The sequence below is a fragment of the Mustela lutreola genome, chromosome 5, assembly GCF_030435805.1.
Source record: "Mustela lutreola isolate mMusLut2 chromosome 5, mMusLut2.pri, whole genome shotgun sequence".
NCBI classification, from domain to species: domain Eukaryota; kingdom Metazoa; phylum Chordata; class Mammalia; order Carnivora; family Mustelidae; genus Mustela; species Mustela lutreola.
The window spans coordinates 49,209,140-49,236,149 of record NC_081294.1 but is presented as its reverse complement, the minus strand read 5'-3'; the positions used below and the strand labels follow the sequence as shown (position 1 = coordinate 49,236,149).

Sequence of the window (27,010 nt, the reverse complement as noted above, 5' to 3'; positions counted from 1 at the left end):
CCCCTGTGCTAATTGGTTGTCTACAAGGTTACATCTTTCAGGAAGGGGCATCTTTTTCTAATTTATACAAGGGTATTCTGTGGGCTGGCAATGCCCTACTTGTAGGTCTAATTTATAGGACCCATGGGATAAGCATCATGTGGTAAGTTCTTTGTTCCCTCTCCCGTGGTACCTCACACACCATTAAAACTCAATATTTGTAGAATCAAATTGAAGATGCTAATAACATATTAATGTTAGAGAAAGAAAGACAGTTTTATCACTCAAACAACAATAGTCCACTTCATTTCTCTCCTTTCCCGAATTCAGCAAAATCAGCAGAATTTTCCATTGCAGACCACAAATTGAACATACAGTCTGTGTGGGGGGCAAAATGAAACTCTTCTCTTCCTTCCTAGTGGAAATAAAACTCTTTGGCAGTAATTCTTGGATTGTTTTCTTTGGAAATTGCATTCATGTGATTTTTCAAGATGTTTCCCGGGCTTTGTTGAAATTCGATCCATTTAACAAGAAACACATAACTCAATTCATGTTAAAATTCTCAGGGTTACTTAAGAATAATTATGAGTTGTCCATGTGTGCTAGAAAAACAGTCCAGACTTCCTTAAGAATGGGAAGATTATTTGTCTCTCTGGGGTAATGTTTCTCCCGATTAAGCATGCCCAATGAAAGAGTTTGCTCAAGAGGTGGCCCCAAATTTTTCACTGGAAAGCAGCAGTAAGGCTTCACTAGTTTCACCCTAAAGCTATTCTCAGAGATGATTTATCATGTATGAGCCAAGGATTTCTGAACTATAGAAGACAACAATATTAACTTGCCTAAAGAGATTGAGACTTGGGCCAAACCCTGGGATGTAATGGTTGTATTTGCTCTAAAACACAAGTTTCCTGAGCTCCCTTTGTTGGGTAACATTTCCTTCACTTTCACCCTTGCTTTTACTAACCCCTCTAAACTTTAGCAAAATCAAAAAAAGCCCCACAAATCTCCCTTGCACTTGTACAACTCCCTGAACACAGAAATGGACTCTCCTGAGCACTCCCAGACTTGGACTCGCAGGTCTCAAAGGTGAAGTAAATGCAGACAGTGGGTCACAGCACAGAGAACCATCCTTTTGCTACTTTTCAAGAGAGAGCTGATCCCTATTCACCCACCCTTTCTTATTTGAGCCTCTTCTGGTTGGTTGCAAGTAATAGAAACTCATCAGGGAACTTAATTGTAAAGGTATAGGAGTGTCGCTCAGAACTTGGAAGTCTCCCGGAAGAACTGGTAGTGGGAATTAGAGGCCATCAGGGACGAGGTGATAATTCCCCACCACCTGTCATCTTTGTTTCTCCCACTCAGTGCATCCTATCCTTTAATCCCTGGTCTGCACAGGGAGTACAGTGTACTTCAGTTTAAATTTCCTGTTGAAGAGGCCAACCCAGACTTGCTTTTCTTCATCCCAATTCCAAATTCCTGAGGATGGGAGCTGTTGCACTTATCTTGGATCTGGTAACTTTTCTGGTTCAATTGTCTATTGCAAGGAACAGAGTCAAGCTGGGCCAATGTGAGTACAAGGAGGTCATCTCTGAGTCCTGCATCATGGGGAGGTAAGTCCCAGAAGAAACAAACTGCTTGGAAAATCTAAAACGGATCCTGTAGAATCCTTTCACCTAAGCTCCTACAAACAAAGGAGAACTTTAAGGTCATTTACCCCAACTACCCATTCATGGCAAGTATCTGTTCTACAACACTGCTAACAATAATCCTTCAGCCTTGCACGAATACCCTCCAAAGAGGGAGTTTCCTCCTTCGGAGGCAGTCAGCATGGTTAAATTTTTTTTTTTTCTTAGGTTCCAGCAAAAGTTCTTCCCGTAATGTCCACACAGAGATACTAGTTCTAATCATTTAAGAATCATGCATCACTAACATTGGAGTGAACATGCACCTACTTATACGTATACATAAATGTGTACATATACATATTCATTTTTTAAGTGAAAAAACCTGAATAGCAGTTAACAAGAGGAAGGATGTGTGAGAGAAAGAGCATGGGCTCTGATGATAATAGACAGTCGGTTTTCAAATAACTATCAACTGGCTGTGCAGCCTTCAATAAGCCATTGCATGTCTATTTCCTCAACTGTAAAATAGTCCTAGTGACATGAAAATTAAATAAAATTAAGTGCATAGAGCATTCATTTTCGTGTCTGGCATAGATTTGAAGCTTAGTTTGTTTTAGCTGCTATTATTTTATTTTAGTATTACTTACTTATAAAAATACAATGAAATCATATTATTTTCTAATCATATATTTCTAAGCCCTATATCATTCTGCAACTGATGGTTCTCAATTTGACCAGACAGCTGTTCCTCAAAGGTTATTCATGCCAATGGGTAAAAATAAGAATGACAGCGTCAGAGTGTTCCTTATCCACAGCTTGGAACCTGTTTCTGGCAAGAAGGTTGGAGAAACATCTCAGGATCACCTGTTGCAGGGATGGGTGCCATTCTAGTTGCTATTTAAACATGAAGGTGAAGGCTTCTTGCTCAAGTTGTGAAGACGGGAAGTGGGTGGAGAGCATTCCGCATCTGTAGTTTAGAGAAATGAAATACAGAAGTTGACATTTTTAGGATTTTCATAATCTCTGCAAGTCAGTAGTCCAGCCATAGCCAAAGTGTTCTGAGTCCACTGTTACCTCCTAGATTTAGTGTAAGATGTGGAGAAAAGGGGAAAAGAAGCTGAAATGATTGGAACTACCTGGGGCTACATTTGCTGAAGGCTTGCCCTGAGAAGCTGAAGAGAGCCAGAAGGTGTCGGGGGGCCTAATGCACAGGTGCAGCCTTATTCTTCAGACTACAGATGCCTTTGAAACAAGGGATACCAAGGAGGTAGTGAGCTAACACCTGTCTAAAAAGACTATCATTTCATTTCTTCCTACCTGCGAATACTGAAGTGTGCCTAATCTTTCTAAACTAAAAATTACATAATATAGAGAAATTCCTATTCCTATATTCCTATATTATATGCAGTATTTTATAGCAAATTCTGAATTTGATTACAACAAGCATAAGCACAAATGTAAATATAAGACAGACACTACTTAAGCTTTTCCATTTTGTTTGCCACTTACATCTTCCTGATGATTAAATGCAATGATTAGCTGCATTTTTTACGTAATTAGGAAAAAAGACAATAGGAAATCAGATTGAGAAATAATAAACTTTCCTTCGATTTTAAGAAATAGATTCTTACATATACAGTCAATTGATTTTTTAGACAAGAGCACTAAGACCATAAAATGGGGAAAGGATAATCTTTTCAGCAAATGGTGCTGGGGTAACTAGAGGTTCAGATGCAAAAGGATGACTTCACACCACAAATACAAATATTAGACGAAAAGATTATTTCACACTGCAAATACAAAAATTAACTCAAAATGGATCAAAGGCCTAAATGTAATAATTAAAAATGTAAAACTCTTAGGAGAAAGGATAGAGGAAAATTTTCATGACCATGGATTTGGGAATGATTTCTTGCATATGAAACCAAAAGCACAGACAACAAAAGAGAAATAGACAAACTGAACTACATCAAAATTAAAAAATGTTTGTGCATCAAGAGGATCCTATAAGATAGTGAAAACACAATCCACAGGATGGGAGAGAATATTTGCAAATTATATATCTGATAACAGATTAATATCAGAATACAAAAAGAACTCCTACAGCCTAATGAGAACAACCAAATGAACAACCAATTCAAAAATAGATAAAATGTTGGGGTACCTGGGTGGCTCAGTCAATTAAGTAGCTGACTCTTGATCACAGCTCAGGTCTTGATCTCAGGGTCCTGAGTTCAAGCTCCATGTTGGGTTCCACACTCTATGTGGAGTCTCCATTAAAAAAAAAAAAAAAAAAAAAGACAAAATGTGGTATATATATACAATGTACTATTATCCAGCCATTAAAAGGAATGAAATTCTGATATGTGCTATAAAATGGATAACTCTTGAAAACATTATGCAAATTAAAATAAGCCAGACACAAAAGGATGAACAACTTATGGTTCTTCTTATATAAGGTATCTAAAATAGGCAAATTCATAGAGAAAGTATAATTGAAGTTATTAGGAATTGGGGGTGGGCAAAATGGGTATTAGAGTTCAGTGGGTACAGAGTTTATGTTTGAAATGATACAAAAGTTCTGGAAATAGATAGTAGTGATGGCTAAAAAAACAAAATAAACTAAGACACTTCCAGAAGAAGGGGAGGGCGTTCCAGGTATGGGGAATGGGATGTACAAAGGCATGAAGGTAAGGATGCCCACATGTTTGAGGACTCCAGTGAGGCTGTATCACTGGTTTATTGGGAAGAGAGTCTGCAGTCCAGGTCTGGTTAGGAAGGGCTTTGAACACCAAAGAGAAGTAATGGCTTGGAAATATACAACCTTTCTAGGCCCTTCTTTATCTGCCATTCTGTATTATCATTGTCCAGAGAAATAAAATCAGGAGGAAAATAGATATATATCTTCACATATGTACACAAATACATTTTATTGGTTTTTGTTTTATATATATATGGAGAGAAAGAGAGAGACAAAGAGATAGACAAAAGAGAGAAAAAGAGAGAGATTTATTATAAGAGATTGGCTCCTACAAGTACATGGGAAGGCAAGTCCCAAGATCTATAGGTTGGGTGTGCAATCTTCTCCTGGACCCAGGAAAGCCATGTGACCAGAAAGAAAGGAAGCAGAAAATTTGTGCATAGCCCTAAATCCTTCCACTCAAAGTTCTGCACCAGATTCCACCATGTGTGTGGGGTTTTCCATCACCAACAAGCGGCTCTCCAACATCAACTGGGTGTCCTACAATTCAACTCAACTTTAATACTATTTACTTGGAGATACCATCAGCTTGCACACGTTAAGTAAGGGCTTAGTCCCACAAGACTGCCCCCACTTTGGATGTCAGTGGCAAGTCCAGGGTGTTACCCATACTTCTGACCAATTGGCTATAAATCAGAGGTTCCTACTACCTCTTCCTTGGGTTTGATTAATTTGCTAAAGTGGCTCACAGAGCTCGAGAAACCCATTCACTCACTCAATTACCTGTTTATTATGAAGAGATATAACTCAGGGACAGCATATGGCAAGGTATGGATGGGTAAAGGGCAAAGAGTCTTCATGGCCTCTCCAGGCCACAGTCACCAAATCTCTACAGGTTTACCAACCAGGAAACTCTCCAAACCCAGTTCTTTTGGGTTTTTATGGAGGCTTCATTACATAGGCATAATTGATTAAATCATTGGCCATTGGTCATTAATTAAACCTCCAGTCCCTCTCACCTTCCTGAAATTAGGGGAGTGGGACTGAAAATCATAACCCTCTAATCATGTGGTTGGTTCTCTTGGCAACTGGTCCCCACCCTTACTTGGATTTCATAAGTTGCCTCATTAACATAACAGAAGACACCTTTGTTGCTCTCAGCCCCCAGGAAATTCCAGGGGTTTTAGGAGATCTCTGCCAGGAATGAGGATGAAGACCAAATATATATTTATTGTTATAAATCACATTATCACAGCCACTTATGTTAATAAATGTATTACCCACCAAGGAAAAACCTCCAAGCAAAGCGGTTGACCATAAGTGGTTTAAAAAAAAAAAAACAACACCACCACCACCAAAAATACAAAACAAAACAAAAAAAATTAGAGCCCCAGGGACTGATAGAAACCTAAACAGAGTCCTTAAGCAACATCCAGTGACCCCTTTTTGGAACAGGCCCTATATCTTTCTTTATCGTTTCTACAACATCATTTATAACAAAAATGAATGAGAATCCTAGACCATGACTATGATGTTTTCTTCCCAGAACTATGCCTCATGTAAGCTGTCTGTGCCAATGGTGGTTCCAAATTTTCTGTGAAGGAGGGGCCTAGACTTACAAATAAACCCAACAAGGACAAATGCTGTGAGAGTTGTCTTAAGACTGGATTTGTTTTTTGTTGTTTTTACTTAGAACACATATTTATTTGGGATGGCTCGGGGTAGAGGGACAGCTGATGAGCATCAGAGAGAGATAAAAGACCCTGTGAGTCCTCTCTTTGTGCATGTCCCCAACCCCTGACCATTGAAGGGAATCAAAAAAATGTGCACTGCTCTGCCTCTTCAGACCAGAAGACATAAACTAGTAGCCTACCAGAGTGGCCAACCATTCTGGTTTGCCTTGGACAGGGTGATTTTTCAAGACGAAGACTTTTGGTACTAAAACAAGGACAGTCCTGGGCAAACCAAGATAGGTAATATCCAGCATATAGCCCTCACACATATTCTATTTGGTCATTTGGTGTTTTATTTCTTTTTAAAATTTGAGTTAGAATCATTTTAAAAAATCAGGTTTCCTAAAAATTCCCAGGTAAGTACGTCTTTTTGTTTTTTTTTTTTTTTTAAGATTTTATTTATTTATTTGACAGAAAGAAATCACAAGTAGGCAGAGAGGCAGGCAGAGAGAAGAGAGGAGGAAGCCTGCTTCCTGACCAGCCCAATACGGGACTCGATGCCAGGACCCTGGGATCATGACATGAGCCGAAGGCAGAGGCTTAACCCACTGAGCCACCCAGGCACCCAGATAAGTACTTCTTTAACAATTAGAGTATCTGGTCATTCTGAGACCTATGTTGCCTCAGGGCAGCAAATAACCAGGGCCAGGTGGTGGCAGCTCTCTCTATAAGACAAACATGTGCCTTGCAGATCTTCACAGTTCCTGCCCAGCTCCTTTCACCCATCTATTCTACCTACCTGGATCCTGCAGCATGAAACTACACATTAGAAATACCTGAGTTACTAATACAATCCCAACATTTAGCTGCACCCCATACCAATTATATAAGGCTTTCTGGGGTGAGACCCTGGCATCTATATACATACATGTTAATATATGCACATCTTACATAATTGTACATCTTTTTTTTTTAAAGATTTTATTTATTTATTTGACAGAGAGAAATCACAAGTAGATGTAGAGGCAGGCAGAGAGAGAGAGAGGGAAGCAGGTTCCCTGCTGAGCAGAGAGTCCCATGCAGGACTCGATCCCAGGACGCTGAGATCATGAAGTATGAAGTATGAAGGCAGCGGCTTAACCCACTGAGCCACCCAGGCGCCCCACATAATTGTACATCTTAAATACACACTTCAGTGACATTGAATACATTCACCCTGTTGTGCAACTTCATCACCCTTCATAGGTAGAAGTTTTTCATCATTACAAACATAAGCTCTTGTATCCATTAAATAATAACTTCCCATTCCTCCTCCCCATCCCCACCTACCCCCCAGCAGCCTTTGGGAACCACCACTGCACTTTCAGTCTCTATAAATTTGTCTATTCTAGGTATTGCATATAAGTGAAATCATAAAATACTTGTCCTTTTGTGTCTGGCTTTTTTCACATCACTGAATATTTTCCAAGTTCATGTTTCACATCACTGAATGTTTTCCAAGTTCATCCATATTGCAGCATGTACCAGAATTTCCTTTCTTTTCAAGATTGAATAATATTCCATTGTAAGTATGTATTTACCATATTATTATATTTTGTTTACCCATTCATCCATTGATGGATATATGGATTGTTTCCACATTTGGGTTATTGCGGATGATGCCGTTATGGACGTTGCTGTATGAGTATCTCTTTGAGTCTCTGCTTTCAATTCTTTTGGGTATGTACCAAGGAGTAAAACTGCTGGATCATATGATAATTCTATGTTTAATGGTGTCTGCATTTTTAGTCCGCTTGGTGATTCCAGTGTATAGACAAGGCTGTAAACTTCGGCGTTAGAGCTTGTAACCTCTGAAGAATCTTTACCTTCTCATTCCAGTATGAGGAGGGAAGCAGCGGGCAAGAAGCAAGTGGGCAGCTTAGCTGATTTAGCCAAAAGACAACAAAATGAAAAATGATTTTGAGAGTATACAGAAACTTTCTACCTTCTTACTCAAGCCTCTGAAAAAATTCTCTGCAGCCCTTTATTGGACATTTCTATCAGCCTTTCAAGAGAGCTATCTTCAAAGAATATTTTAAATTTCATTATATATACAGCTTTAAAATATTAATTCAATCTGTAGAATTTTATAAAAATGTACTGGATTGGAAAATGACACAAAAATAATATCCACTGGTTTTCTTTTATAATATCATCCAACTAAAGTGACACATTTTGAAGCAACCTAGTTATTAAAATGCAGCTTTATGCTGGTATGAATGTCACTTATTTTTAAAAGGAAAGTAATTTTACATGATTTTCTCTCTTATTTTTTGTCCTGATGATACCGGGAGATCTGTGATTCAGGGACTCCATCAAATGGTCTTGTCCCTTCTACCATGCTACTTTAAATGAAGACTGAAAGCTTTTAGAATCCTTCTTCCCAGGGGAACTTATGAAATGTCAAATGGTCACATCAGCCACTTGGACTAGCCTGGGAATGAAGACTTAATTTGGTCATGGGAATAGTAGATAAATATTTCCTTGAAGTTCTTTCACCATCCTGGTCTTTCTCCTCTGAAAACATTCCATCATGTTGTGTCATTGTCCAAAATGGAACACTCACTGAACTGAACTCAATTTATCAGGGATATCATTTAGTGCTCTTAGTGTTCCAAGTGGTAGAAAACCAAATTTATGTGATTTAACACTGAAGAGAGGTTGTGAGTTCATATTATCTAAAAGAAATTGGATGGGCTTCAGATGAAGCTTGATCCAGAAGTTCAGACAGTGTCACCAAGTTTTCAACTGTTCTTTTCTCTTCTCTCCATACTATAATCCAGTGTTGGCTTCAGCAGGTCTGGCAGGTCTGGACTTTCCAGTTATGTTATCAAAAGACCAGTTCTGTATCTCTCATCTTCATAGCACATGTTCCAGAGGGAGCCACGAGGCTCTAGTAAATCTAACAAGAGTCCGTTCCTAAAGCTAGTAGAGGCATCAATCCGACCCAAATCTCATGGCTGAGAATGGGAAGGAGGAAATTCAGCATTCTGTTTCTAGGGAAAGGGAGGAATGCATTCTGAGCAGTAAAAAACATGGGTCGACTATTCCAGGTGTGTTCTGACCAATGCACAGTAAGTATGACTCTTAACTCCCCTAAACAGTGTTATCTAATGGAACTTTCTGCGATCCTGGAAATGTTCTATATTCATGCTAATACAGTAGCCACCTAACCACACGTGACTATTGAAATGTGGCTAATATGACTGAGAACTGGGTTTTTTATATTGTTTAAATTAAACTTAATTTAACCTAAATAGGTTAACATGGCTAGGGGCTGCCATATTGTACAGCACAGTTATAGAGACTTTTGTTTCCATTAAAGCAACTGAAGATCACATTTGTTTTTTGGCAGGCACATAATATTATTTATAGTACATAATGGAGCTTATTATCAACAAAATTCCATAGCTTTTTTTTCTATTTATGAGTCTACTGAGTCATGTCTTTGTCATTCTGTACATTTGCAATTAATAATTTAGACTTAAATGAAAGATTTCACATTTATGCCAGATTGGATTATGGGGCATCCCCAACCTTAAAGAAATGTTTTATCCTGATATTTTTTTCCACAATATTACTTGGTCACCAACCTTATGTTGGTCTCTGTCATGAAGGGAATCTAACCTATAGCAACACTTTTTTTTCTTTAAATCTTGAGGATTATAAATGGCTTTCAAGAGTCTGTGACACTTCTGAAAGTACATGTAGATTTTTGTGTGCTTTTTTTTTTTTTTTTTTTTTAAGGAAAGATCCCAGTGCCTTCATTAAATTTTCAAAGGTTAAAGTCAATAATCAAGAATTTGTGTCTTTGCACAAATTATTAAACCAAGGCAGGAATCTGTGGCCTGTTGTTAAAAATGGCCCTCCCGATAAATACCAGTGTTTTCCCCAGGCTCTGTGTCTAGTTCCCTAGACCAGAAAAATAGTGAGTTTCTTTCCTTTTTTTGTTTTTTTTTAGCTTTAGTTGCCCTGCCCTGCGCCAAAAGTGCTGCCCATTATAAGGCAAAACCACTAAAGTCAGAAATTTAAAGTTTTGACTTCAAAATGGACTTCCAAAATCTCCCAATTCTTGTTCACTAAGGTGGGTGTTTTTGTATTTTGCATTTTGTCCATATATTATAGTATTCTGTCGGAGAGGGTCACTCTTATAAATCATTATGTATTACTCGTTATCTTATTATTTCATTCTCATACACATGGCATTTAATTAACTAGACTTATACTAATAAACATTTAGAATTTTACCAATTTTTAAGGAGGGCACGTGATGAGCAGTGGGTATTATATAAGACTGATGAATCACTGACATCTACCTCTAAAACTAATACTGTATTATATATTAATTGAATTTAAGTAAAAATAAATAATTTTTTAAAAGAATTCCACCTATTTTCTTGGCAGAGCAATCACTGTTACAGTGAACACTTTTATTTGTGCCTCTCTGAGCACATGGCCAAGTAGATAATGCGAAGTAGAGTGTGGGTTATAGAGTAGGTACATTAGGAAAGTAATCCATGGTGGCTGAAAGTCAGGAAACATAAATAATATTTTATTATAAATTATATCATCATATCAATAAAACATTTGATGTATATTAATATATATAATAAACATCCAAAATTTATCACATGACTCAAATGTACCAAATGTTCTCAGACACGTGGTCAGCCTGGAGATATTATCAAATGCTTTTTAAAATGTTATGAGTGCTTAACACTGTGCCCTGGTGTAGTAACTAAGGAAACTCTGAATTTTCTTTCTGGAAGATTTGAAGAAAGGCATTTCTACCTGTAGTAGGTTAAAGATGGATATCGAAAGCTGTGAACCAAAGCAATTAGAGGCACACAGACAATGCCAAGCCCATGGCTTCTTTGGTGCTGTAGCTCTCCTCTTAAAACGGGCTCCGAAAGTTAGGGTTGGCATCTCCTCAGCTTTCCCTTGTTTCATGCTGTGAAGCCATTGGGGAGACATTGTATTTGCACAACCCTGGAGCAAGGAATTTTGCATAAATGAACACTACAAGAGCAAGGTGATGAAAAGGAGTCTGATCTGAGCTCTCCACCCCCTAATGTACGCCAGCCCTGCTCTCAACAAATAGCAGACTTCCCAAAGAGCAAACGTTAAGGATTATTAAAGCTTCATTTCTTAATTTCCATTTTGATTCAAAAATCACAGGAGGCTATGATCTGACTTATGATTTCTTTTTTCCCCATGCAGCTGGAATGGGGAATCTGACATTTATTAGCTTAAAAGTAGGGTTTTTCTTTATGGCATTAAATATTCTTTTTCATGATGGTGTTTTACTTCACAAATGGCAAATAGATCATGATGTGACCTGCGTAGAAATGTTTTCAAAGCAGGTTTGAGGATTCTGAAAAATTCCCCTTATTATGTAATGAGTTGAAATCCCACTCTCTTGTTTGACACACTCTGCTGGCATCACCCATCATATTGGCAAGAGAAAGTTAACTGAACATGGGAAAAAACTTGGTGCTTCTACTTCATATTCAGCAAAGTTGTTTTTCTAAGGAATTCTAAGAATATAACAAAGATCCATAGCTATAAAACCTTTTCATATTTCTTTTTAATCAGGGGTTCATTTATGAAATGCTTACTAAACACTCATGTCGTATGAATCATCAGTCTAAACTCTGTGAGGAATACAAACATGAAATATCCATAGACCTGCTTATGGCAGGGTCCTACTTAGTTTCTTGGATGGGTTCAGATGTCAGGCTCTTTATGTAGTTCAAGTGATGGTATTAATATTTAAAAAAAAATCCAGTTTCTACCTTCACAGAATTTATAGTCTAGGAAGAATGTAAATGTTAAATAAAAAATTACAGGTATGTAAATTCACAGCCAACTAAAAGTTCTAACCTTGCTTTATAACTTAAAACCAGTTGAGCTCTTGTCCCTCCCTCCCCATCAGACAGCCAGCATCCAGTAAGAATAAGTTCCTTGCTTTTCATTCCTCCCCCTTTGTTTCATTCTTTCTCCTATCTTATTTCATTCTCCTTTTCACTTAATATTTATTTATGGAGTGTCTCCTATGTGTCCAGTATTGCATCGAGCAGGAATATCAATGAAGCAAGATACAAAGTGAAACTATGTCCACTAGTGCCATTCTTGGAGCACCTGATGGTCCCAGGGTAGGCTTTCCCTTCAGAGCTCCTGCAGGGTGAGTATGCCTTTTCCTTCTCTGACTGATTGGATTCCTAAGAATGCCCAGGATCCTAAGTCAGAGGGCTGTCCCATGGCAAACAATTTACTGGAACTTGGAGATAGCTGGACAGTGTTTCCCAGGAATGAAGGCTGGTTAAATGGCCAAAGTTTATTAAAGCTCTCTGTACACAGCTTAAGACAGAATTCAGTCAACTGCCTCTGGTGGCTTTCACTCCATCTTAACTTCCAAGAACCACAGAGATGAAGTAAATGAGCCACAGGAATAGGGATTTCTTCCAGGCTGGAGATATTACAATCCTTCTCTGAATATAAGAGTTGGCTTAAAAGGGCAGCATTCACTATTGAGGGGATAACTCCGAAGAGGTCTTGTGGTTATAATGGTTTTATGATTATTTTGGACCTCTGCAAAGACTCCTGTGTTTGGGTAACTGATTCCATGCTGGAGAGATCACACACACATTCCTTAACATTAGTCTGTGGCTTTGTTTGACAGAATTAAAAGAGCTCTGTGTCCATTCCAGTCGCTCGTCATACCCCAAAACTGTCATTCAGATGACTGTGGATTCTTTCAGAATTAAACTCTGATTCTTCTATATTTTTTTAATGATGTATGTAAAAACAGATTGTGAAGTCTACACTATGTTGAAAAAAGAAGATATTTAAGTCATAGTACTATCCTCCAAAAACCTATATATGAGGAAGTGATATTTGTTAGTTAAAATGCACACATACATAGATACATACATACAAACATACAAACACATATATAAACAAGCAAAGAAACAAGTTGGAAAACTAGCCACCCCTTTTCTTCTACTGTCAATTGTTCAAGAAATAGTGCCCAAGCACCCATCCTTTAGGAGAAATCTATCATATATGTTGAAAATAAAAGATTCTTAAGTCACGTCACAGTCTTCTAAGAGCCTTTGGATGAAGAGATGAGATCCGTTAATTAATATACATAACACACACACACAAATAGGTTAGAAAAAATATCAAGGATGACAAAAAGGAATATATTCAACAAATATTTATGAAGTACTGGGTGTATTCTAGGGCCAATATAGAGCTTTTATTGTAGTGAGGTTGATAGATAATAAACAAGTAAATAATCTCAGGGAAGAGGAAGTTCCATGAAGAAAAAATAAAGCAGGATGGGAAAGATAAAATTGTGGAAATTGTGGAAGTAGAATTATATTTATAAAGAGTGTTGTCAGGAAAGAGGTGATATTTGATATTAGATTATGTGAGAATATGTGCAGGAAGCAGCCATGAATCCAGATCACGTAGAGCCCAGCAAATGACAGAAAAGACTTGGACTTTCATTCTAAGTTGGAGAGAGGAGACATTTGGAGGGTCTCAAGGTGAGGACTGACGTGTTCTAAGATGTCTCTCCTGTGTTAAGGACAGACTGCAAGGGGTAAGGGCTGAAGAAAGAGACAAGGTGGAAGGCTAAAGATGGTGAGCAATGATAATGGCTTGGACCTAGGGTGGCAATGGGGATGACAAGAAGTGAATGAATGATACAATCATTTTGAAGGCAGAATTAATAGAAATTGTCAATAGATCAGAAGTGAGGTGTAAGAGAAGGAAAGAGGGTAAAGATGACACCAGGTTTTCCAGTCTGAGCAATTAGAAGAATCATTAGTTGAATAATTACAAAAATGGCTAACTTGTTAAGAGTAAATACACACACACACACACACACACACACACACACTCAATATATTGAGTATATCAAGAGTATATTGAGTATAACAAGAGTATATCTTGAGTATATCGATATATAGATATATAGATATATCTTGACAGAGAGATAGAGAGAGAGCACAAGTAGGCAGAGCAGCAAGCAGAGGGAGAAGAAGAAGCAGGCTCTCTCCACTGAGCAGGGAGCCTGACATGGGACTCGATCCCAAGCACCCTGGGATCATGACCTGAGCTGAAGGCAGCTGCTTAACCCACTGAGCCAACCCAGGTGCCCTGAGGATGTTTGAATCATAGTACAAAACCATATGTTTCCACTAGAATGGATAAAATTTAAGACTGACAACATTATTTGGGAGGGCGTAAAACAATTAGAATTCTCATGCATTCTTGATGGGAGTGTAGAATGGTTTAACCGCTTTGGAAATCAGTCCAGTACTTTCTCATGAAGTTAAACTTACACTTACTTATGGCCCAGAAATTTATTCATAGGTATATAAACAAAAGAAATAAAAACTTGGGCTTCAGAAAGTTGTATATAAGAATGTTCATAGCAGCTTTCCCTCTGATAGTCCTAGAATAGAGACAATCCAAATTTCCACTGACAGGAGAATATAAACAGTACATTCTCCTGTGGTACATGGAGTACCACTCAGCAATTTAAAGAAGTGAACCATAGCAACATGGATAAATCTCCAAAACACTCTTCTGAGCAAAATAATGTAAATACAAAATAATGTATATTGATTGGTTTCATTTAAATAAAGTTCTAGAACAGGAAAACCTACTCTATAATGGTAACTCGAAAGAGTATGTGCTTCTGGGCTTGTGAGATAGTGAGAGGGTTTTCTGAAATACAGCTTTCTGGAATGATAGAAATATTCTATATCCTGATAGGGATATGGCTTATATCAGTGAATGCATTTGTTAAAATTGATCAGACAGTACACCTAGGTGTACACTTCACTTCACTAAATAATTGTTAGACTTCAACTAAAAAATGTTTACATAAAAAAAATTAAATAATGAAGTATTTTAAAAATAAGAGTATAGGTACCCAATGATATATACTACTATGTGTAAAAAGCACAAAACCTCATCTATTTCTATCGATACAAATATGGACTTGTATACAACTAAAAGCAGCATTTTTACATTAAAAAGAATCTGACTTAGTAACTTTTCCTCTCTGACTCAGCACTGATAATAATCAATAGTAGCATTATTTTGTTTAAATGTTACTGCAGCCTTTATGGTTTATTTTACTTGTCCCACTTCACACATAAACTGAGTATTAGAAAGTAATGTGACGGGGCGCCTGGGTGGCTCAGTGGGTTAAGCCTCTGCCTTTAGCTCAGGTCATGATCTCAGGGTCCTGGGATCGAGTCCCGCATCAGGCTCTCTGCTCAGCAGGGAGCCTGCTTCCTCCTCTCTCTCTCTCTCTCTCTCTGCTTGCCTCTCTGCCTACTTGTGATTTCTGTCAAAATAAATAAATAAATAAAATCTTAAAAAAAGAAAGAAAGAAAAGAAAGTAACGTGACTTGCCCACAGACATATCACTATTGACACATAGAGCTGGAAGTTGAATCCTTGTCCATTTTCCTCCAGCTTGTACTTTCAAATACTACATTACGTTTTCTTCCACAGCAAGGACACAGGCACTCTCTAAGAAACCCTTAGTTGTCTCCAGGACCTCAGACAATCCCTCCAGGTGCTGTCCCTGTCCTCCATCTTGCTTTCTTCTGAGGCATCCGGTTTGCATCCTCTCATCTTAGACTTGACTTCAGCCTTCCTTCCTAGCTCCTACAGAGGATGTTTCATTTACCGTGTCTGCTTGGTCTTTGGTTTTATGTTTAGATATTGTCTTTTGGGTCCAGTTTGGCTGAACACTCTGAAGCCCTCAGGCTAGTCCTGCTCCACCAGTGCAAAATACAACAGGCTCTCAGAACCCTCACCTGAGTCCAGATGTTCCAGGCTGGGCCTTTGGATAATTCCTCTCACCATCCAAAGTAGAAATGTTGAACAAGACTTCTTGCTGAATTTGTTTGATGAGGCTGGATATCTACTTCCTTTCCACTAAGAAACTCTAATTTATTTTTTGAGCCATAGAATGGAAATAATTTTGCTATTCATAAATACAAAATTCAAATGTGTTGGATATGAGTCCTTATCTACTGGAGGTTTAAAAGTCTGAGTTAAAGATTCTGAAAATTCAACTACTTTATGTTTTCTAAAATTGAATGATTTCAAAAGGCTAGATCTGGCAAGACAGCAAAAGAAATAAGTAATAGGTTAGAATGTAAAACAAACAACCTTTCAGCAAACTATGCCTTTTAACCCACGGAAAACCTCTGCTGCCTCAGAGAACACAGGTCAATGTATCAGTCTTCCACTTTATTAAATTATTAGTATTAAAAAATAACTCTGAGCAAGCAACAAAACACAGCACAGTGTTTTCTACAAATAGAATTTAATTTGCTATCTCAAGAGCTGCTGGCTTTTATCGCCAAAGGTTGGAGCATGATGTTTTCAGAAAGAAACTTTTTTTTTTCTTTTATCTAGTTTGGAGGAAACATGGCCAACATTAGTTCCAAATATTTTATTTCAAACATAAAGCATAGAACCAATACTAATAAACAACAGGCTCTTATGCCAACATTGGTGCATGTTTTTGTTATTGCATTATATTCCATGAGAGTTATTTTGCATAATTAAATAGGAAAAAAAAAAAACCCTTGAACTTGGAATTATAAAACCGTCACCACAAACCAACAATTCCACTTGATGTGTATTAAGTCATTAAATTTATTGTAAAAAAAAAATGGAGAGAAAAAAATCTTTTCTTTCTAAATCATTAAAAATTCATGAGGGTTGAAAGCAGAGCAAACAGCCCATACATTTGCTTAGGGAACTACTGCAGAAGAAGGCACTGCAATTCAGGAGAGGAGAAGGGAGTTGAGGGAAATTGGAGGGGGAGGTGAACCTGAGAGACTATCAACTCTGAAAAACAATCTGAGGGTTCTGAAGGGGGGAGAGGTTGGGGAAACCAGGTGGTGGGTATTAGAGAGGGCACGGATTGCATGGAGCACTGGGTGTGGTGCAAAAACAATGAATACTGTTACACTGAAAAGAAATTTAAAAAAAAAAAAAAAGAAGAGAAAATGAGCTTCTCTTGAAATCAGAATGACTGGTTATCAAAATGACTACCATGTGGGCTATTGGGAAGAAAGGACTTATACATTCTGAGAATGTAAATGTTTGTCCCACTGTCCTAGATAAAGAATGTTTGGGATAGGGGGAAGGTAGACCAGCCATGGTCTAAGGAGTCTCACAGTCGAAGAGTTCAAAAGAACGGGCTACCATGGGATCTGTACAAGCAAGCAGATCCAGAAAACACAGGTTGAGTTAGGACCTGGCTTCTGGACAAGAGTCAACCCAATCTGCATCACATTGTCCAACAGCTGAGACAATGGTTTTTCAGCCAGTTATTCAGACATCAGAAGTTATATCATTTATTCATTTGGAGCATTACCACAACTCTTGTGACAATTCATTCTGTCAACATTATGAGTTTGCTCTGAAAAGCTTTTTCTTAATGTGTTATAACTGGGAGGCATTCATGAAATGCGCAGAAGGAGAGAGAAAGAGATCCAAGTTGCTAGGAATGAGATCCATTCAAACCGGTTCAGATAAAAGTGTATCTTTATTGAAGGGGAAGTTAAGATTACCCAGAGATTAGAAACTGAGTTCAGTTAGACTGCTTCGGATCTATATGAGAAAGTGGAACTGCCTCTCATGGAGTCACACTGAACCTTTTGGAAGAAGGTACAAGGGAATACAGTAGCTTTCTATTTACTCACCTATTTTCTTTAGTACTCACTAGATATCTGGTCTGTTTTTTCTTAATCTGTGCCAACTCTCCATTTTACTGATGGCTCTGGTGCCCCTCACTAATTTATTTGTGGTGTTGGATGCCATGGCCTAATGGTGGCCCCAAATTTACATGACCCCCCATCTCACCGACTGCCTTTTTCTCTTTTGATTCTTTTTTGTTTTTTAAGGGAATTACTGGTCTAGTTCAGGTCACATATTTATCCCTGGTCCTATCAGTAATGGCCAGAGAAGTTGGTCAGCTTCCCAGTCACCAGGGTGGGAACAGATTCTCTGAGAAGGGGATGAGGCCACAGCAAGCAAATTGACTGTAACATCTACAATCGTACAAGCTATACAGTTAATTCTTAAATAGTCAGGAAGTGAACCTACCGAACAGGGTTGTATGTGTATATCACTTAAATAATTACCATAGTTCTCCAATCCTAAAATGAATATATTTTTTACATTTTAACATTTTTTTCAAAGTGAGATGTAGATTACAATCAACCTGTACATTTAATGCAGTCTAATAGCTGCTATTAACTTGATGATGTATCGTAAGTTCAAGTTTCTTCAAGAATTGGGGAATCACAGAAAGCATGATTCTACTGGCTCACAGTTTTTTCAAAAGCTAAAAATCAAATCTTTTTCTATAAAATTACTATTAAGCACTATTTCCCTAATTGTTCTATATTTGTCTCATTTTTGTTTGAAAGATGACAATTTCATCATTTCAGCAGTAATTCTCTAATCCCATCATGTTACCCTGTCCTCTGATATTATGCCTTAATCATCTCTCTTTGGATTAACTCATTATTTCAATTAAAGTCCTTGATATATGTCAAAGATGTGCCCCTATTTGTGACAGAGCCATAAAAAATGTATTGCTTTAATGCTTTCTATAAATCAGCAATTCCATTCCCTTAATTATACGTTGTTTTTCTCTGGAATCTTTCCAATGTCCAGATTTTGTTTGTTTGTTTGTTTGTTTAACCTAGAAGCGTTTCCAAAATTTAAGTACAAGATGCCAGTATAGGCTGACAAAACTGCCCTTCCTCTTTGGTGATGTTGCCTTACAAACAGTTCCAAGTAAGGCCTTTCCCCTCGCCAGATGATTCAATATAGAACTAAATTACTTTTAAGTTTCATCCAGCATGCCAACTTGTAGGGCATTTGTCCACCAGTAAAGTCTGACCATTTTGGGTTATTTTTAAATAAAGAGAATCTTTATTTAAAAGTGAATCTTTTACTTTCTTTTCCTCTTATTATTTTCCAAACACGTGTGTTATTTAGTCTTCTAGTTAGCAACAGATACCGCAAATTGACGTTAGCAGGAAGTGGGATGCTATGATAAAAAGACAATTCCCCCTCAATCTAAGTTTTAGTTTAGGTTGTGACATGGACATACCATGTGGCTTTAGAAAAGGAGTTAATGTTGCTGGTCTAGTAAATGGTTAAAAAGGCAAAAAGAGCTAATAGTCCTTTAGCTCTAACATTCTACATAATCATTTCTTAATGATCTGGTTAAAAGTTTTCGGAGTGCTCACAGGCTCAAGATCACACTAAATCCTGGACCCATGCCTGTAATGCAACACCAGCCCTACATTCATTCCCCATATTCTACACCTTCAGGAAAAGACTATCCAGATTCTATCAAAGTCCCATTCCCTACCAAATGTGCGCACACACAAACACAGATGTACATACACACATACACACACACACAGTTTGCTTTGGAAGTGAAACTTTATGGAATCCAGTACTATAGGAGGTCAGCTCTTTATCTTTTTTTTTTTTTTTTTCTGATGGATATACACGCAAAAAAGAAATGATGTCCTCATTTTTCATTCTGATAAGAAGATTGCATACTGCCTTCCCTTCTGATAACCTAAAGAAGGAACTATTTGTCTGGAATGATTCATGCTGTATTCTGATAATCTGGTTATAAAGCTGGTTAATACACCATAAATTTACCTTAATAGACCATGGCCTGCCCTTTGAATTCCTTTTCGTGCTTTTGTTTTTGGACATCACACTTCAGCCTTAGTCCCCTTGAAATGCACCAGCCATACCTGGACTGAATAGTCGCTAATATGTGGCCTCCTCCTGGTTTAGATGTCTAGAACCCCATTTATCTGGAGTCTAGGTGCATTTCAGATCACATTTCTGCTTGCTAAATGAAGAAATCATTGCCAAAAATTGAGTAGGCATGATACCAATTCTAATCTTCTAGGAGGCATATCCTCCTGACCTGCTAAATCATACAGTGTGTGTTATGCTTAAATTACAGGAGAAATCCCTTGCTGCCTTTTGTCAATAGTTATTTTTGCAAAGTCCTCATTACTTTCTGATTCACCAAATTTGTTTTCTTGATTTCTCTCATTAAACACAGGTTTAGAAGTAACTTCAATTGTGTAGCTTTTCTTTCTTTCTTTTTTTTTTAAAGATTTTATTTATTTATTTGACAGAGAGTGAGAGACAATGAGAGAGAGAGAGCACAAGAAGGGGGAACAGCAGGCAGAGGGAGAGGGAGAAGAAGGCTCCCCACTGAACAAGGAACCCGACATGGGGCTCCGATCCCAGGACCCTGGGATCATGACCTGAGCCTAGGGTAGATGCTTAACTGACTGGGTCACCCAGAAACCCTTGTGTAGCTTTTCTAATGGCTTTCTTCCTTCACGTCTGCCCTCATTCCTAAATAGGTATTCCCCACCCCCACCCCCGCCCCAAATAGGTCTTTATTCTATCTCGATCTCTCTCTCTCTTTCTCTCTATCCAGTCTATCTAACTAAGTCTAATGGATTTTGGAAAGTGACTAGTAGCTGGATATCTAGCTTTATTATTGGGTGTGAAGAACATTCTCCCCTCTCTCTTGCCCCAAGTAATATCTCCCCCTCCCCCAAGTACAATATACACCCAATAACTTGTTAGCAGAAACCCAGCATCTCCATTTCCTGACTATTCTAAGATGAAGTCATGCTTGGTCTTTCTTGCCCAGTGGAACCAGAACTCTTATGTGCCTTCCTGAACCTAGACAACTCCCCTACTCCTGCAAAGTGCTGGTTGTTGGGGAACAACCTATATCCCATGGGGCTTCATCCTCACCAGTGTAAATTTCTACTGAAGATCCAATAGTTCATCCATGTTACATTTGGTTTGTTCCAGGGTAAAACTTCCTTGGACTCCCAAATTAGTTTGTATGTGTGTATGTGCATGTGATAATTTATTTATTTAAAAAGCTGCTTCCCAAGGCTCAGTGTTGAACCCAGAAGATCTGAATCAGAACATGTTCTAAAGTCCTCTGGCTCTCAAGCCCAGAAGACCCATCCCCTTTACTATGGCAAGGGGCTAAAGTCCCGACCAATGTGTTTCAACCCTCGGAGTTATTTATTCCAGGAATCTCAAGATCTCTCTTCCACCAAGTGAGTCTGTCAAAGGTACAGATCCAGACAGCTTAGAATTTTTTTTTTTTTTTTTTTTTTTTAGGAAAGGAGGAGAGACTCAGTCCTGACCTGATAGAAGGTCCCCAGACTCCTATGCAAATGACCTCACTCCTCCTTTGTGCAGCTTAGCCATAGTTTCTTTGGCCGGATACTTTGGTACACACTCTAAATGATCTCCACAGACATTAAAGCATTTTGCTAATGGCTTCTTTCAATGTTTCCCTCTGAGACTCTATCCACACCTGGTTGACTATTTTAACTGTCTGCTTGGCTGGCCAGCTTGGCCCAACTACCACAGTGTGGGTGTGGGTGTTTTTCATTGAATAAACTGCTTTTACCGTTTTTACTGGCTTGACCAGTCAAGCAGATTAAAATAAGTTACATGTGCTTTCAAAAAATTAAACCATTTTTGGCACCTTGATCAGTGGTTTGATGAAATCTGATTTTTACTTGAGTTTGAGACAAGTTAATGCTTAAAATTTCTTTCACCTCTGGACCTCTTCTCCTGTCTATGAAGAACGCAATGGACTCGTCAGCCCAGCATTGATTCTCACTCAGTTCATCAGTTTTCTCATCTGTTACTTGGGCATAAAATCTAATGATCCTCAGTCACTGATTAAGATAAAGGTTTTTGAACATAGTGGAATCCCCAGGGATCCTTATCCTTCCTTTGCCCCTGACTAGCCACATGATCTTGGGCAAATTACTTCACCTTCTTTGTGCCCTAACCCTCAACTGTGAAATGGAAGCATTAATAGAACTTGCCTGATAGGGCTGTTATGAAGAATAAATTAGAGAATGCGTGAAATATCAGAGTCAACATTAAACAATAATAATGGCTAAAATTTACAGACCATTTCCTATGAAGCAGATCCTAAGCTAACAGCCTCTTAGATGATTACATTTAATGGCATATACTATTTTTATTTGTCCAAGTTGTTTAAATTTCACAAATATTTGGTCATTACTCACTGATTAGGGCTTTTGTGGATATAAAGATTACCAAGGTAAAATTCCATAATGAGTTTATAGTCTAAAGGGAAGAGTAAGACAAAGACACACAAAAAAACATGTTGAATGGTGAGTCCATGAGTGATCCACAAAGTGTTACAGCAACAGAAAACAAAAGAGAGATGACTTCTTTAGGGGCCTCGGAGTTTTTAGGAGGCCTTCTTGAAGGAGGTGATACTTAAATGATGGATTTGTTTAAACAGGTAACAGTCAAAACAAGAATAAGAAATTAACAGTAATAATAGCAGCTAACACTTGCAGAGTGCCTCTTGCATTCCAGGTGCTATGAGAAGCATTTAATCAACCCCATGAGTTAGGTATTATTGATCTCATTAACTCACCTCTTGAATTAAGTATTATTATCATCCCTCATATTATTCTCAAGGCTGAGAAAAATAAAATAACTTTCCCCAGAACACATACGCTGTAAGGTCAAGTCAGGATTTGAATCCAGAGCCTGAGTTCCCAACCACCACAAAAAGACCGCTTCCAGGTAGTTGGGAAGGGAGTGGCAGGAAAACTGACAGGACAAGTACAAACTTGTGTGCTCAAGGGCATACACAACTTGAGGTGTTTACACTTGGCTGGTTTACACTTGGCTGCAGGAGGGAATGAGTGAAAAGCAGGGGCAGGAGAGAAGGTTAAGCATATCAGCTGAAGTCCCCCACATAGAGACGTGGCTTTCAGGAAAGCTGTAAGCAGAAGTCGCAGTCAAAGATGTACTTGAAGAAGACTCATTTGGAAAGAAGCTTCACTAAGGCTGAACTGGGAGGGCCTGATGACTGGCTGGGTTCAGGGAGACAAAGGTCAAGGCTGGCGTTGATGATTCCCAAATTTTCATTGGAACTATTATAGAGGATACAACCCACGGGAAAGCATGTTGATAATTAGCACATGTCGATCACATGTAAGATTATCCATTTCTCTCACGGTCTTCTCAAGTTGTACAAAAGCACTGGGGTCATTATCTTTTTCTCTCACTAAAGAAGGCTAAGATTCCTCCAGAGACTCTCCTGATAAAATGGGGGACGCGGAAAAGCCTCCCAATGTCCTTTCTGGAAATCATACATCCATGTAGTTTTCTTAACCAAGAACATAGTACTCATTAAGGTGACTGGATTCTCCCCGGCTTTTGCATCCTTTACCTTGGAGGTAAAATAGAAATACATGGCACAGGGGGCCAGAATTTGATCCTTGTCATTTCCAATTACATCACTGTGGGCCAAGTCACTGATTTCTGTGCACCAAATTATCTCACTTAATCCTCTTAACTAATCCTTGAGGCAAGCATGGTTAATCCAATTTTGCAGAATAGTAAACTGAGGTTCAGAGATGTGAAGTAACTTACAAGTGGTAGAGCTTCAGTTTAAACTCACATCCATTGAGCTCAAAAGTTTGGGATTATCAGTTAAAAAAAAATAGCACTCATTTCTTTGCAGTAATGAGAGTCTCTATTTTAAGTTTTCTGAAGTATTATGTGCATCTTCTTAGGTAGCCTTCCAGTTCTTCCTAATCGTTTAACATGTAAGTTTCCAGAGCAATTTTCCCAAACATCATAGGTTTGCTGAAAGAGGCTCTTGCATAATTCCAACCCCTGGCCAAACTCTTAATGATGTTATTTCACACCATATGCATTGAGGTTGGCCTGAGTCAGCCACTTTTCTCACTTTTGATTTTTCTCCTCCCCCTACCCCCTTCTTTTTAAGTCAATATTCATTTTAAATGCAAGAAGTCAGCCTCCTTTTTAGCTGACAAGGCTGGTTGTTCACACACCTTTCAGGTGCATAACTGACAAGTGTCCACTTAGGTGTGGGCCTGACTATAAACAATCTTTGGAGATATTCAAAGGAAAAAGGCAGAGGAACTAGCAATTTGCTGAGCAAAGGATGTGGTGATCTTTAGAGCCAAAGTGATCCCCCAAAACCCTCTTGATTAGGAAGGGTGAGATTGGCAGTCTTCAGGCATCCCAACCCCATGTCCTCTTTCCTGGTTGTTTCCTGCAGTGAAAAAAAAAAAATCTGCACACCTTCAGCAGTGAGGAACCCCTCTTCCAGATACAATGCTTCGCCCAGCCCAAATCCTACTGTTCCTTTTCCCTCCTGGCTCGCTCACTAACTCTCTTTCTGGGAAAAATGCATGCCTCGTGGTATTTTGATTCTGGCTGCACATCTGAATCACTGGGGACCTTTAAAAAATGCCAGTACATTGGGCCCTCTCAAGACTGGTTAAATTAGTGTCTCTGCAGGTGGGTCCAGGGCACTCATTCTCTGGGCAGCGTACAAGTTGGAACTTTGTAGAATATCCCTCAGTTTGGGCTTGTCTGATTTTTTCTCATGGTTGGACTGCTGTTACAGGTTTGAAGAGGAAGACCGCAGGGCAAAGTGCCCTTCTCATGACAGGATATTGCTGTGCTCATCACAACTTTGGGCTCTGCTATGATAGAAGAGCTACACTATAATGGTTCTGAAGTCAGATGGCCTGACCTCATACCCTGGCCCAACTACCTATACACACATGACCTCAGGCAAGTCCATTTTTCTCTCCAAATCTTAGATGCTTTATTCGTAGACTGGATTAACAATCCTTATGCATTTGTAGTATTTATAATAGTGCCTGGCACATGTTAAGTATTAAACAAATGATAAACATTATTATTATTTTTTATTAACCATTACCTTGGGCAAAGTTCTCCCATGCTTCCTTAAATATGAAATATAGGAGCTGAACTAGATGATATTTAAGGTGCTTTTAAGTTATAACCTTGGATTCTGGATGAAACTTTTCAGATGGTTTGCAAATGAAAAGAAGACAGACTCATCAATGCATGCTGCTTTATAATTCCTCATCCTAATTTGCTGATTACTTTTTGTAACAGAAAGCTGAATTAGCAATTCTGTCAATACAAGTTAAGTTCCTCTGTATCTCAGAAGCAGCTACAATATATAGGAAAACACTAGTCATAGAGTTAGGAAATATGAGTCCAGTTTAGGGATGGGAGTTGACACTACTAGTTGTTAAGTTAGGTTGCAGTTGTGTTTCAGTGGTAGAGATGGGTTTACCTTGACCCAGCCATGCACCCTTGAGTGGGCCACATGGGGACAATCATGGTAGGTGGAGGGCTGGGTGAGGGATAAGAGTTGGGATGATGGAGATGAGCAGAGTGTAGCAGAACAGAGTAAGGAAAAGAATCACCTACAGGAGCCCTTGGCAATTCCATTCTAGCAGGTGGAATTCGGCTATCATAGCTCCAGGGTTCTCCCTAATGTGTGGCTGGCTGTTCAACTGCAGGATGAACTCCAGATTCCTCACCTGTAAAATAAGGATAATAATTCCTGGCTCCTGGAATTACTAAGCAACTTTAATGAGGCCATATATTTAGAAAAGCTTTACAAACATAAAAAATGCTATTCAGATGTATTGTTATTTGTGAATATCTCAGATGGAAAACACTGAGTAGTAAGTGGAGGTAGGCTTATTGTCTTTATAGAAAACATATATTCTTCCTATCTACAAAGGTCAATGATGTGGCCCAATGCATGAATGCTGCAGAAGCAAGTCCTGCTTTACACCATGTTTAGGAAGTTTCTCTCTTATAAATCTTGGGGCCATTGGGGCAAACCTTGCACCAACTCAGTGAATAGAAGATGTATAGGGGTCTAGATTCAGCAAGGTTGGGAAGTAATCGCAAACTTGCTTCTCTCAGATAAGAGCCTCTGTTAATTAACATTTTAAATTTTAATGTATCAGTAATTTAGGATACCAGTTTGCTTGGGTTGTGATTTTTTTTTTCTTCCTCCTATGAAGAATAATTTCACAAGGGTAGAATCACTGAGCAGGGCATTTGTGTAAAGTTCATTAGAAAGGTGAGTTGAAGTTAATTTGCCTCAGGATGTCTGTTGTTTTGTTGCAAAGCCTGGTTTCTGATTCTTATTTTAATCCTAGTCCTATAAGATTCAGGGTGATGAATCTGATCCCCAAACTTGAGACATGTGGCTTAAAATTGGGATTATTCTGAAAATAGGGCGTGAAATGCAAGAGGTTTTACTATTCAATTATTGCCCAGGTTAATGCATTTGGATTACACCTAAAATGAACCAATGTAGTAACTAAAAAGGTGAAAATGTCAATAAGCTTTTTGTTTCATCTAGAGCAGAGGTTGGCTAACTACAGCCCATGAGCCAAATCCAGCCCTCCTCCTGTCTGTAAATAAAAGTTTTATTGGAACAGATTCATGCCCATTTGTTTTCTTGTTGTCTAGGGCTGTTTTTGGACTACAACAACAAAGTTGAATAATAGTGACAAGACCGTAGGACTCTCAAACCCTAAAATGTCTACGGTCTGCCCCTTTATAGAAAAAGTTTATCAACATTAGACCTGAGATAATTTCAGGCATTTTTTTTTTAAAGATTTTATTTATTTATTTGACAGACAGAGATCACAAGTGGGCAGAGAGGCAGGCAGAGAGAGGAGGAAGCAGGCTCCATGCTGAGCAGAGAGCCCGATGCGGGGCTCGATCCCAGGACTCTGGGATCATGACCTGAGCCAAAGGCAGTGGCTTTAACCCACTGAGCCACCCAGGCACCCAATTTCAGGTATTTTAAAGCAAACAGTCTTATTTTTAATAGTTATATGTTTATTTTAATATCTATTAGAAAAAAGATCAAATTGCCAAATACATATTTTTACATATTTTGTTGTTAAGAACTAAAGAATAATATATAGAGAGAAAATTTTAAGTTAATTTAAGGAAAAATACTAAATTAATAATGCAAT

The 27,010-nt window shown here is 38.4% G+C and overlaps 1 long non-coding RNA gene across 1 annotated transcript; it reads left to right on the top strand.

Moving 5' to 3' along the window:
- Positions 1-2,641: 2,641 nt before the first annotated feature.
- On the top strand, positions 2,642-24,801 carry LOC131831842 (uncharacterized). Its single transcript, XR_009353820.1, has 4 exons — positions 2,642-2,816; positions 6,453-10,101; positions 12,083-12,201; positions 24,592-24,801. It is a non-coding gene; the product is annotated as an uncharacterized LOC131831842 (long non-coding RNA).
- The last annotated feature ends 2,209 nt before the right edge of the window (positions 24,802-27,010 follow it).